The sequence below is a fragment of the Peromyscus maniculatus genome, chromosome 5 (assembly GCF_049852395.1).
Source record: "Peromyscus maniculatus bairdii isolate BWxNUB_F1_BW_parent chromosome 5, HU_Pman_BW_mat_3.1, whole genome shotgun sequence".
In the NCBI taxonomy this organism is placed as follows: domain Eukaryota; kingdom Metazoa; phylum Chordata; class Mammalia; order Rodentia; family Cricetidae; genus Peromyscus; species Peromyscus maniculatus.
Window position 1 is genome coordinate 66,180,487 of NC_134856.1, and position 13,174 is coordinate 66,193,660.

The 13,174-nt window shown below is 42.3% G+C and overlaps 1 pseudogene; it reads left to right on the forward strand.

Annotated features, from left to right (window-relative positions):
- Positions 1-3,984: 3,984 nt before the first annotated feature.
- On the forward strand, positions 3,985-5,318 carry LOC102918535 (small ribosomal subunit protein uS2 pseudogene; annotated as a pseudogene).
- Positions 5,319-13,174: the final 7,856 nt, after the last annotated feature.

Sequence of the window (13,174 nt, forward strand, 5' to 3'; positions counted from 1 at the left end):
TGAGAAGAAATCAGGGAAACAAAGCAAAACAAAAACAAACCTTGGTAATGTAGTCAATGGTGAAAGACTATAAAATGAAGACTAATTCATTGATGATACAAACTTCAGAAGGCATTAAGAGATAGAAAGACCTCCTTTGCTTATAGATTGGGAGAATCAATATCTAAAAGCAATCTACCAATTTAATACAATCCCCATCAAAATCCCAATGCGATTCTTACAGAAATAGAAAAAAACATTAAATTCATATGAAATACAAAAGACCAGATAGCAAAGCATCTTAAACAATAAAAACTCTGCTAGGTGCAACAACTTACCTGATCTCAAGTTTTTTTACAGAGCTATAGTAATAAAAACAGCATGGTACTGGCATAAAAGAAGAGAGACAGACAGACAGACAGACAGACAGACAGACAAATAGGTAGATATCAATGGAATAGAACTGAGGACATAAATGTAAGTTCATATACCTACAACCATGTTATTTTTGAACAACAAAAAAAATGCCAAAAACACACATTGGAGAAAAATCTCAACAAATAGTGCTGGGAAACTGAGACCTGCATTATTCTAGTTTAATTTCTGAAATCAACTAACAATCGAGACTATCCCCCAAAGACATGCCCACAATCAACTTGATCTGTAATTCCTCGGTGAAGTTCTTTTCCCAGTTGGTTCAACTTAACACACAAACATGTCACTCTAAACCATAACTTGTCACCCCTTGCCCTACCAGATCCCACATTAATACCCTAATATGAAATACAGCCTAACTCCAAAAGGTCCCCAAAGTCTTAACAGATTCCAACACTTCAAAAGTCTCTTTAAAAGTCCAAAGTCTCTTAATTGTGAGTTCTCACAATGCAAACTTCTCAGCCACAAAGAAGTTGGGCAGTCCTGCCTCCCCAGATCTGCCATCTGTAGCACTCACAGCTTGCCTCCTAAGGACAGCTCCATTCCACAGCAGCAGTTCCTCTTGCTGGATGTCACACAATCCTAGCATCCCCCATATTCCAGCGTGTCCATTGCAACTGAGGTTTCCTCTTCACTAATGGCCTCTCAGGGCCCCTCTGCAGGGACTCTGACCCTAACACCACTCACCGACCCTCAGCTTCTCTCCTTGACCCTTTCATGCCTTATGTTGTCAAGTTCCGCTGCCAGCTGGAGATGTACCTCAAGCCTCTTTGACTAGCGCTATATCTGCTCCTGTGTGCTAACCCTGAGAATACACTCTCTTATATACCAAAGAAGCACAGGGCAGTTCATTTCAGTAGTGCTGATCTCTTAACAGCTGCCTCCTCAGTCCCAGACTGTCTGGGGCACACTGATGGTTGTAAAATACCACATGAATAGCTCCTATTCTTGATAGCCCTTGTTCCCTCTAAAGCCTCATGAGCCAGGCCTCCACTGTCCACTGTCCTCTCAGCATTCTTTCTTTTAAGCTCCCACAAAAACACCCTATTATGCTCTGCTTCCAACTCTCTGTGATTCCTCCAGCCCAACATACCAAGCACTTCCACAAAATAGTCCAGTGGGGTAGAAGCCACACGGTAAGGTTTATCTCAGCAACAACTCCACTTCCTCAGTACCAGTCTCTGTTCTAGTTTCATTTCTGTTGCTGTGATAAAACTCAGACCAAAAGCAGGTTAGGGGAGAAAGAGTTTGTATTAGCTAACAGCTTCAGACTATAGTCCATCACATCAGGAAAGTTACAGCATCAGGTGTTTGAACAGATGTTCACATCACCTCCACAGTCAAAAACAGAGAAAATGAATGCATATATGCTCACCCATTTGTTTGCAACATGCTTATAATACTCAGCTAGCTTTCTCTCCTCTCCTATTGTTCGGGACCCTCTGTCTATGGGATAGTGCCACCTACAATGAACTGTGTCTTCCTATATTAATTAGCAATCAAGATAAGACATGCTCACTGATCAACTTGACAAATATAATTAATGCACCATTAAGATTCTCTTCCCAGGGGCTAGAGAAATGACTCTGTGGATAAGAGCACTAGCTACTCCTGCAGAAGACCCAGGTTCAGTTCCCAGCATCCACACGGTGGCTCCCAACCATCTATTTCTATGGTTGCAAGGGATCTGATATCCTCTTCTAACCTATGTGGTCACAAGATACATGTGGTATGCATACATGGAAAGCATTCATACATATAAAATCAAATAATTAAATCCTTAAAAAAAAAAAAAAACCTTGCTTCCAAGGTGAGTCCAGGTCATGCCAAGGTTTTGTCAAGGTTGACAGCTAAAACTAACCAGAAGAATGAAGCTAGATCCTTATTTCATGCCCTACACAAAACCCAGCTCCAAATGGACAAAGATCTGAATGTTAGTCATGAAGCTCTGAAACTTCTAGAGGAAAAAATAGGGATCACACTTCAAGACACAGGTGTAGAGTATCTTTGTTCAGACTGATCTGATTATGTTTGGGAATACACATTTATATACACATACATATGTGCATATAGCAATAATTAGAAGAAAGAGAGGCTATGAATTTGAAAGAGAGCCAGGAGGAGTATATGTGAGTCTTTGAGGAAGGAAAGGGAAGGGAGAAATTATGTAACTATATCACAATCTCTAAAATAAAATGAAAATGGAAATTTTTAAATAAATCTTAAAAAATGGAAAGTTTCCAAAAAAAAAAAAAAAGATACAGGCATAGAGGAGGACTTTCTGAATAGGACTCCTGTCACGCAGGAAATAAAGCCAAAATTTAACACATAGGATCTTGTAAAATAAAAAATGTTTGAACAGCAAAACAAACTGTTAATGAAATAAAATGACAGCCTACAGAATGGGAGAGACTCTTGGCCAGCTATACATCTGACAGAGAATTAGTGTCTAGAATGTACAAAGAACTCAAAAAGCTAACATCAAGAAAACAAAGAACCTAATTAAAAATGGTCTGGGAGTGGGGGCCGGAGAGATGGTTTAGCAGTTAAGAGCCCTTCCTGCCCTTCCAGAGGACCAGAATTTGGTTCCCAACACCCTTGTCAGTCAATTGACAATTGCCCATAACTTCAGCTCCTAGGGATCTGATGCCTTTTTCCAGGCCCCATCACATACCACACACAACATAAATTCATACACACACACACACACACACACACACACACACACACACACACACACACATTTAAAATAAACTTTTTAAAATGGTCTATGGGACTGAAAAGTTCCCAAAAGAAGAAACCCTATGCGCTAAGAACTATTTTTAAAATGTTCAATATCCTTAACTGTTAAGGAATGAAAACCAACACTAATTAGAGATTTCACCTTACCCACATCAGAATGACCAATATCAAGAGAATAAATGCCAGCGCATGCTACCAAGGATGTGGGGGAGGATAAACCTTCACTATTGGTGGGTATAAACTGGTAGAGCCAGTGTGGATCAAGTCTGAAGTTCTTCAAAAAGCTAACAATGTAACTACCATTGGACTAGCTATACCATTTCAGGGCATATCCCCAAAAGACTTTGTGTCCTATTGCAGAGATATTTGCACATGTATGTTCTTTTCTGCTCTATTCACAATAGGTAGCATATGAAATCAACCTAGATTTATGACAACAGACCACCCAGAACTGACTGATACTTCAGAAGGTGTGAAAATGCTTGTAGAGACTCTTGAACAAATGAAGCAAGTACTCTATCTCTTCTGTTAAGATTTATTATTTTATCTTTGTGTGTGTGCATGCACATGCATGTACACATGAGTGCCAGTACCTTTGGAGGCCAGAGAGGGTATCAGGTTCCCTGGAGCTGGAGTTATAGGTAGTTGTGAGCTGCCTGTTGTGGGTGCTGGGAATGAAACCCAAGTCCTCTGAAAGAGCAGCAGTCCCTCTTAGACTCTGAGCTATCATTCCAGCCCCCTGCCAGCATTCTTGAAGAGGTTGTTACTCCATTCCGCGCTACTCCGGGAGGGGTCCATACAGCGTTGTTCTTGATTCCTGTCGTAACTTAAAGCGAAACTCACACAATGTCCGGAGCCCCTGATGTCCTGCAGATGAAGGAGGAGGATGTCCTCAAATTCCTTGCTGCAGGAACCCACTTAGGTGGCACCAACCTTGACTTTCAGATGGAGCAGTACATCTACAAGAGGAAAAGCGATGGCATCTACATCACAAACCTGAAGAGGACCTGGGAGAAGCTGCTGCTTGCAGCCCGTGCTATTGTTGCCATTGAGAACCCTGCTGATGTCAGCGTCATCTCCTCCAGGAAGACCGCGCAGCGAGCTATGCTGAAGTTTGGTCCGCCACTGGAGCCACTCCGATCGCTGGCCGCATCACCCCTGGGACCTTCACTAACCAGATCAAAGCAGCCTTCAGGGAGCCGCGGCTTCTAGTGGTGACTGATGCCAGAGCTGACCACCAGCCCCTCACAGAGGCGTCTTATGTCAACCTGCCCACCATTGCGCTGTGTAACACAGACTCTCCTCTGCGCTATGTGGACATTGCCATCCCATGCAACAATAAGGGAGCTCACTCAGTGGGTCTGATGTGGTGGACGCTGGCCCGGGAAGTACTCCGCATGCGTGGCACTATCTCCCGCGAGCACCCATGGGAAGTTATGCCTGATCTTTACTTCTACAGAGACCCAGAGGAGATTGAGAAGAGGCCGCTGCTGAGAAGGCTGTGACCAAGGAGGAATTCCAGGGCGAATGGACTGCACCAGCTCCTGAGTTCACGGCTGCTCAGCCAGAGGTGGCAGACTGGTCCGAGGGTGTACAGGTGCCCTCTGTACCCATCCAGCAGTTCCCTACTGAAGACTGGAGTGCCCAGCCAGCCACTGAGGACTGGTCAGCAGCTCCCACAGCGCAGGCCACTGAGGAGTTGCTCAGTCCAGCTTGCTCCTCAGACACAGCAAGCACATGTCGGCCCCAGGGCCTTTACACTTGCTATCTCCTCTGCCTGAGGTACCTTTCCATGAGGAACCCACCTGCCTTTCCTGAACAACTTCCTTAAAGCTTCAAACTTTGAGCCAACCCAATCCCTCCTTACCCTCTCTCCTACTCTGTCCTTCTTCCCAACTCATTATTTAATGTGCATGCTTCAATGGCTATTTTGTCTGATTGTCCCCACCCCACCCCCAGCCTGTGTGTAAACCTTATGGGACAAGGACCCTCTCTCCCTGTCTCAAGCACCTAAAACAACACCCGGAATACAGAAGCAACTCAATATGTGTTGGTTCAGGCATGTCTTCCACAACCACATCCTGGTTGGGCATCTCGTTCTACCACTTTTGTATTCCTATAGATGTAACAGAGAAAAGGAGTTTGGGGTATAAAATAACGACTCGCCAGCACTGTGGAGGAAAACACAGCTGTAAGATTTCAAAGCACAGTTTTGACCAGGGCTCATACTTTATACAAAGACGAATCACTTACAGATGTGGCATGCTTTTAAATGGAGCAAAGACACGGGAAATAGAACTTTCTCTGACAAGATGCAAAGTTTACGTTCTAAAACTCTACCAGGATTGTTTGAAGCCATTTGAACAGATTTTGGGTTGGTTTGGTTTGGTTTGTTTTTGCTATCACAAGCTTTTGTGAATGCCCAATTCTACCCAGATCAGAGACAGAGCCCTATCCCTAGGGTCTCAGAGTGACTGCTGAGGCTTTGGCTGGGATAAAACTGCTTGGCTCTTGGTACCAGCTCAGCTCACACTACTCAACTCAGGAGAAAATGACCAATGGAGAGACTGGGTTTAAGGCTGCAAGCCGGGGAGGCCGCACGGAGGAGTTCGGCTGTGAGTCTTGGCAGCCCAGAAAGGGGCATTTTGAACAGTCACAGCCATTCGGCTGCGCCTTCAGCGGCAAGATCAGCGGCAGTGTGCGCACAGCAGGCTCAGCGTGGCCCAGGAGTGGTCAGCTGTGGGATAAAGGTGATTAATTAGAGAATCGCCCCGCCCCCAGGCCTTCACTTATTTACCATAAAATGGGTATCAGAGGGAACCTTTACAATTGAAATTTAAAGAATTTATTAACACAAGGAATGATGTTTAATAGACTTTTAACACTGCTTGACACCTGCCCAGGAAGAGGCAGTCCATTTATCTGTCTCGGGGTGGCCTTGACCAAGTTACTCTGGTAGCCCAGATTCTTCTTTGAAATGATAACAACACCATAACCCTTAAAGCTCGGTTTTCTTACAGTGCTGAATTGATGCAGCAAAGCAGCAGCTTGGGCTCCTGACACGGGGTCAGAGCCCATTACTAACCGGGTTTTCTTTTCTTTTCTTGCTTTCCTTTTTGTTTGTTTGTTTGCTTGTTTTGTTTTTTCAAGACAGGGTTTCTCTGCATAGCTTTAGCTGTCCTGGAACTCACTTGGTAGCCCAGGCTGGCCTCCAACTCACAGAGCTCCGCCTGCCTCTGCCTCTCAAGTGCTGGGGTTAAAGGCGTGTGCAACCAGGCCTGGCTTGGTTTTTCTTTTCTTTTTCAATATTCTGTTTAAAATTCTCTTGACCAAATTGAATTTCTCACCAACCATCCTTCCCTTTTTTAAAATTTTACTTTTATTATTTTACGTGAAGATTCCTTTGAAAAACATTCACCTTTTTCAGATTTTAAAATGTATAGACAATTATTTTAGAAAAATTTTAAAGATAAAAGTATAATGAAGAATAGGGGAACCCGTGGCTGATATGTAGAACTGAATGGTATTGTAAAATAAAATAAATAAAATTTAAAAAAAAAAAAAAGGTATAATGAAGTAACAAACATCAAAGTAAAAGCTGGCTGATATATCATGCATTTTGTCCCAGTTTTTGTTTATACATTTTGTGTATACATCTATATTTTAAAATCAAAACCAGAATGTTCCTAGGTAAAATTTTGTTTCTATGGGCCCCAGGGCACCTTAGCCACACAGATGCCATGACAGGCTTAATAAAAATCAGCTAAAAAGTGTGCCTGAGTTTTGGGTTCTTGGCAGGCAATACCTGATCCAGAAAAAGCCATAAGCTGATACCCCTCAGGAATGGGCCAGTATCTAAGGGGAAGTCCCTGACATTCCAAACATTCCAACCATTAGTTAAGATTAGATAAGATCACCAAATGTCCCTGAGCCCAATACACACCTATTTCCCTTTTGTCAAGATACCCCTAGAGAAATGTCAGCCAATCAGGGTACCGAACCCTGGAAATCCCCTCACCCCTAACCTCTACTATGAGTTTAAAACCTATCCCATCTGGGCTCTCTGCTCTCACTGCTGTATCAGACAGACAGAGAATCCAAGCTCAAGCTTGAAATAAAGGCTCTTTGCTTTTATATATGGGATTCAGTCTCCGTGGTGGTCTTTTGGGGGTCCCCATGATCTAGGCATAACATTTGGGGGCTCATTCGGGATAAAGGGTCTTTGCTTTTACGTATGGATTCATTCTCCAAGGTGGTCTTTTGGGAGTCCCTGATCTGGGTATAATGGTTTCCTTTTAAATATAACCTTGCATCTGTCCTTGAGCTGTTAACAGTATTTCAAAGCTTTAAATAGCCCTGTGCTATAAACTCATAATCATGTGGATAGTTTCTAATTTTTCTAATTAAAAGTACACTGCAATAACATTCTTGATTTTTTATATCTATTTATTTATTTTGTTCAGGTAGAGCAGGGGTGACAATCACATGCCACAGCACACAAGTGGAGGTCGGGGACAACTTTGAAGAGTCAATTCTTTTCTTCCACCATCTGGGTTCCAGGATCAAACCCAGGTTGCAGGCTTGAAGGCAGGTGCCTTTATCCACTGAGTCATCTCACTGGCTCCTTGTTCTTATACAAAACTCTAGATAATTTCTGATTGTTTACTTAAGATAGGGCATTGTGGTGAACTGCTGTAAGCCAACACTCAGGAGATAGAGGCAGATGCATCCCTGTGAGTTCAAAGCCAGCCTGATCTACACAGGTCTCCAGACTAGCTAGGACTCTATAGAGACCCTGTCTATAAAAATGAAATAAAATCTTCTAGCTGAATAATTACTGGGTTAAATAATTTAAACAATTTAAAGACCTGTGGTCAAATTTTAAATATTTCTGCTTTAATTCACACAAAGCTTTGTGTATATTCTTTATATCTCTACATTTACTTATTTATGTTTTTATATTAGGGTTATATGCCCCAAATCATTAGTAAGGTCAGATATTTCTTCTTTTAAATTGTTTCACCAGTGAGCCCCCAGTACCTCCATGCACTCACTCCCAGTACTGGGGCTACATGCAGATACCACTATGCCTGGATTTGTATGTGGCTTCCTTGTATGCAAACTCAGACCCCCACTCAAGCACAACAAGCAATTTACCTACAGTACCACCTCCACAGACCATGCGTTTTTAACTTTTTAGGTTGTCATGCAAAATAATATAGTTTATTATAGCATTTTATGCACATACATCATTTTGCTTCATGCTCATTAATGCCCTGCCTCACTCTCCCCCATCCCCAACCCCTTCTCTCCTGTTTCTGGTCTTCCAGCTCCCCCTCCTGCTTTCCTGTTGCATGCACTCCATTTCTCTCTTTTCATCCTCCACCCTTAATATCTCTTCCTCCCTCCTATGGTCCCCTTTCTGCTTTCAGTACCCACATACCCACTTCAACATGCATTGAAATCTAAAATCTGAACACGAGAGGTCTTTCTGAGTCTGGTTTAGTTTGTTTAACAGACTCTCCAGTTGCATCCATCTTCCTGCAGATGCCACGTTTTATTTTTCTTCACACCTAAATAAAGCTCCAATGTGTAGATGCATGCCACTTTCTTTATCCATTTATCAGTTGCTTGGGCATAGACGCTGGTTCTCCTTCATAGCTATTGTGATGAGTGCAGCAATAAACGTGATTTACATTCTCACCAGCAATGTGCAAGGGTTGATGCTCCCCACAACCTCGCCAACATTTGTGAGAGGACAACTAGTGGGAATTGGTTCTCTTTTTCCACTGTGGGGGTTCCAGGGATTTAAATCGAGTCATCAGGCTTGGCTGCAAGTGCTCTTACCTGCTGAGCCGTCTCACTCACCCGTATTGGTTTTCTTGATGACAGTCATTCTAACTGGGGTGTGATGGAATTTGAAAGCAGTTTTAAATTCTATTTCTCTGGTTGCCAAGGATTCGAACTCTGTTTTCAACTTCAATGGTCAATGGTCAGGCGTTATTAGTTTTGAATGCAGGCTGTGGTCCAGACAATCAGGTCTGGTCTCCAGTGCTAGCTCATGGCCTCCCATCCCCAGAATACAACTGGCAAAGCCACCCTTTTCTCCAGGTATCAGTGCTGGCTTGAAGAGGGCAGAATCTGGAGGTCACGTGATGGGAGATAGCCCCTCCCGCCCTCCGCCCCGCCCCCATGCCCCGCCCCCCCCCCAAGAGAGGTATGTGCTGGCACCCAGTTTAGCTAAGATGCCTTGAAGTAGGTATTGTCTGTACTGTTCTGCCAGCGGTTTCCACTGCTGTGGTGAACACCCGAGATGAAGCACTGTTAAAAGATGAAAGGTTTATTGTGGCTGGAGCTCATTAGGTTCATTCCATGACAAGTACTGGGCCGTAGTAAAGACGGCACGTCACTGACAGAGCTTGTGATGAAGGAAGCCTATTTACCTCAAGAGCTGAAGGAAAGACAGAGGGAAAGGATGTGGCCCCTCTGTCCTCTTTAAAAAGAAGCTCCAATTCCCATTCTCATCTCTTCTAAGTTCTACCTCCCTTTACAGCCAAACAGGAACAAGCTTTTAAGAATGAGCCATTCCAGATACAAACTACCACAGTATTAAATTCAATACTTCACACCAAAGACTCCTTGAGTGAAAGCACCATGGGTCCTTAAGGACCTACCTAAGTTTATACAGACAAAAATAAATTCTTGGGGACAGAGGGGACAGAGGATAGTGTGCCCAGGTACTAGGAGCCATTCTACATGGCAGCTGAGACAAGTACTAACCCACAGGTGAGTCATCAGGGTGGCCACCCCAGATTCTGAGAGATGGAGGACAGACCAGAGCAGGCCAACCTATGAGGTAGCACAGAGCTGTGGAGCCCAGTGTTTTGCCAGCACACAAAAGCACGGAGGTTCAATTTGACTGACCTATTAAGACTACTAGTGTTCTTCCCCACCTGAGTAAACTGCTACAAAAACCCACCCTAAGCCTGGGAGAAAATGTGGCATTCCTCTGTGGCAAAATTTTGAGCCAAGGGTCTGGAAAGATGGTTCACCAGTTAAGGGCACTTGCTCATGCAGATGACCTGGTTTTGGTTCCCAGAATGTACATGGCAGTTTACATCTATCTGTAATTCCAGTTTTAGGGTATCCAATGCCCTTTTCTGACTCCTATGGACACCAGGCCCCCACATAGTATACACACATACAGGCAAACACACACACACACAAAATAAAAACAAATCTAAAAATTGGGGCCAATATCTTTTGACTCAAATTACAGTCTTTGTGTGTTTGCTTAGGAAGGAGTGGGTATAGGAGTGGGTGAGGTTGTCTACTGGTCTGGATGTTTGTATATACAACTTGGTTACTTTTGAGGGGGCTTAGGGGAGTTGGTCAGTTGTTTCTAATGTTTTAATAAGTTAGTTGCTCTTCACAACTGGTTATTTCATGTAACTAATACTAGTTACTAATTCCACTGCATTTTCCCTTTTTCTATTTATATACGCAATGATTAACATATCAGTACACACAAAGCACTATCAGTTCCTTGCACTGTCTTGAAAAAATTCCCTACTTAAAAAAAAAAAAAAAAAGATGCAGGACCAGATGGTGCTGTGGGATGGTCTGGAAAGAAATTAAAATGTGTCAATAATATGTTCAAGCATTATAATATCTCTTTTTATTTTGTTTACACCTGTCAAATAATATGGACAAAAGAGCTGTTGGGGATTAGCTCAGTGGTAGATTGCTTGCCTAGCAGTCTCAAGGCCCTGTGTTCGATCTTCAGCTCGAAATATAATTATGGACAAAAGACCTATCAATTTAAATGACAATATAACCCTTTTAGATTTCATACTTCTCTTCAAATACATGAAATAATGAATTCTGGTGTAAATTTTCATAGATGTGTATTATTGCTTTTATATTTCTTTGATAATAGATCATATCTAAGTGAACTTAGAAAAGGTTTTAATTTGGCCCTTGGTTCCACAGCAATACATGTACCCCATAAAAGTGGCATGGAAACAAGTGTCAGACATTGCAGCTAAAGCAGGCAGCTAAGAATTCACCTTCTTGTCCTGCAGCATAAAGCAAAAAGTGTAAATTAGAAATGGTATGCAGATGTAAATACTCAGGCCAACCCTCACGAGTGAATTCTTCCAGCAGGGTGCCATTTTCTAAATCTTCTCAAATGATGTCACAGACTGAAAATGATAGATTACTCCATCTTCAAGACTGCATGCTTGTTTTCTGTTAAATGTACCAAGTCTTTCTGGAGAAAAATTCTGTAATCATTTAGATGCTTCAAAACCCATGTTACCAGAATTATAATAGAAAAACTTTCATAATTGAAAATTAGTTTAAATATTTGTTTTTATTTAAAAAAAAAAGATGCAGGACCAGATGATGCTGTGAGATGGTCTATATGTCAAATTACTCTGATTGGTCAACAAATAAAACACTGATTGGCCAGTGGCTAGGCAGGAAGTATAGGCAAGACTAACAGAGAGGAGAAAAGAAAGAACAGGAAGGCAGAAGGAGACACTGCCAGCCACCACCAGGACAAGCAGCATGTGAAGATGCCGGGAAGCCACAAGCCACATGGCAAGGTATAGATTTATAGAAATGGATTAATTTAAGCTATAAGAACAGTTAGCAAGAAGCCTGCCACGGCCATACAGTTTGTATGCAATATAAGTCTCTGTGTTTACTTGGTTGGGTCTGAGTGGCTGTGGGACTGGCGGGTGACAGAGATTTGTCCTGACTGTGGGCAAGGCAGGAAAACTCTAGCTACAAAATGGATTCATGGCAGAATTCTACCAGACTTTAAAAGAACTAAACCAATGCTTTTCAAATTATTATACAAAGTAGTAAAGGCAGCTCTGCCTCTAAACCCTTTTTATGAAGACAGTATTGTCTAAACCATTTTATGACCCCAGTATTGTCCTAATCCCAAAGCCAGATCATAAAGAAGGGAAAAAAGGAAAATTGTATATCATCTATCTTCTGATGAACATAGATATGAAATCTTTTATGAAGGGCTGGAGGAGATAGGTCAAGCAGTTCTGTGGGAGTCCCTCTACTGCAGGTAGAGAAATGAACTGCGAGAGGCAAGAAGAAAAATTCAGTTTAGCCTGACTTAGTGTTTCCCCTGACAGTTTCAGTATTTCAGGTTTCATATTAAAGCCTTTGCTTTATTTTGAGTCGATTTCTTTTTTAGAAATATGGATCTTATTTCATGCTTCTAAGCGTGGAATGCCGTTTCCCCTGCACCACTTGGTAAGGATGCTCCTCTTCCCTCCGTTCTATATTTTGATGCCTTTGTCAAAACCAGGTGGCTGTAACTGTGTGAATTTAAGTCTATGTCCTCCATTCTATCCCATTGATCCACACGTCGGTTGTTATGTTTGTCTTAATTTATTACCTGATTTCAGAATTGCTCTTTTTCCATTTTTACCCTTTTAAGATAAATAAATAAAATAAATGTCTGGCACTTAGACTCTTTCCACTTCCTGTCTTCTGAGATGTTCCCTGAGCTAAGGGGGGAGGGGTGTGATAAAGATGTCCCACTTATGTGTGAGCATGCCACAGATGCTCACTCTCTGTACTCTGATCAGTTGTAGGTTTCTTTATTAACTTCATTGTACTGTACAAAACACTTCTCTGATGAAGACTGAGAGCTACACAAATCTGCAGGTACAGAGTTACACACTTAGAGGCAATTTAATACTATGCCCATTTACCAAAATAACACTAATAGGTTCTACCCTAGGGCCTATGAGCTCCCAAGCCATGGGTGCTTGGCCAGCTTTATCATGTAGAACAATCCTTAAATGCAGAGAGTGGATGAATACCCTCATAACATTCATATTACTATTGCATCTATGAGTATATCTTGCCAGACTTGTAGTTATTATTATAGCTTACAAGATTCCCAGCTAGGTAAATACTTTTCTCCCTAGCACCTACATAGCACCTTCCAGTACTATGGAAGCTAGCTATTGTAGAATATTATTTT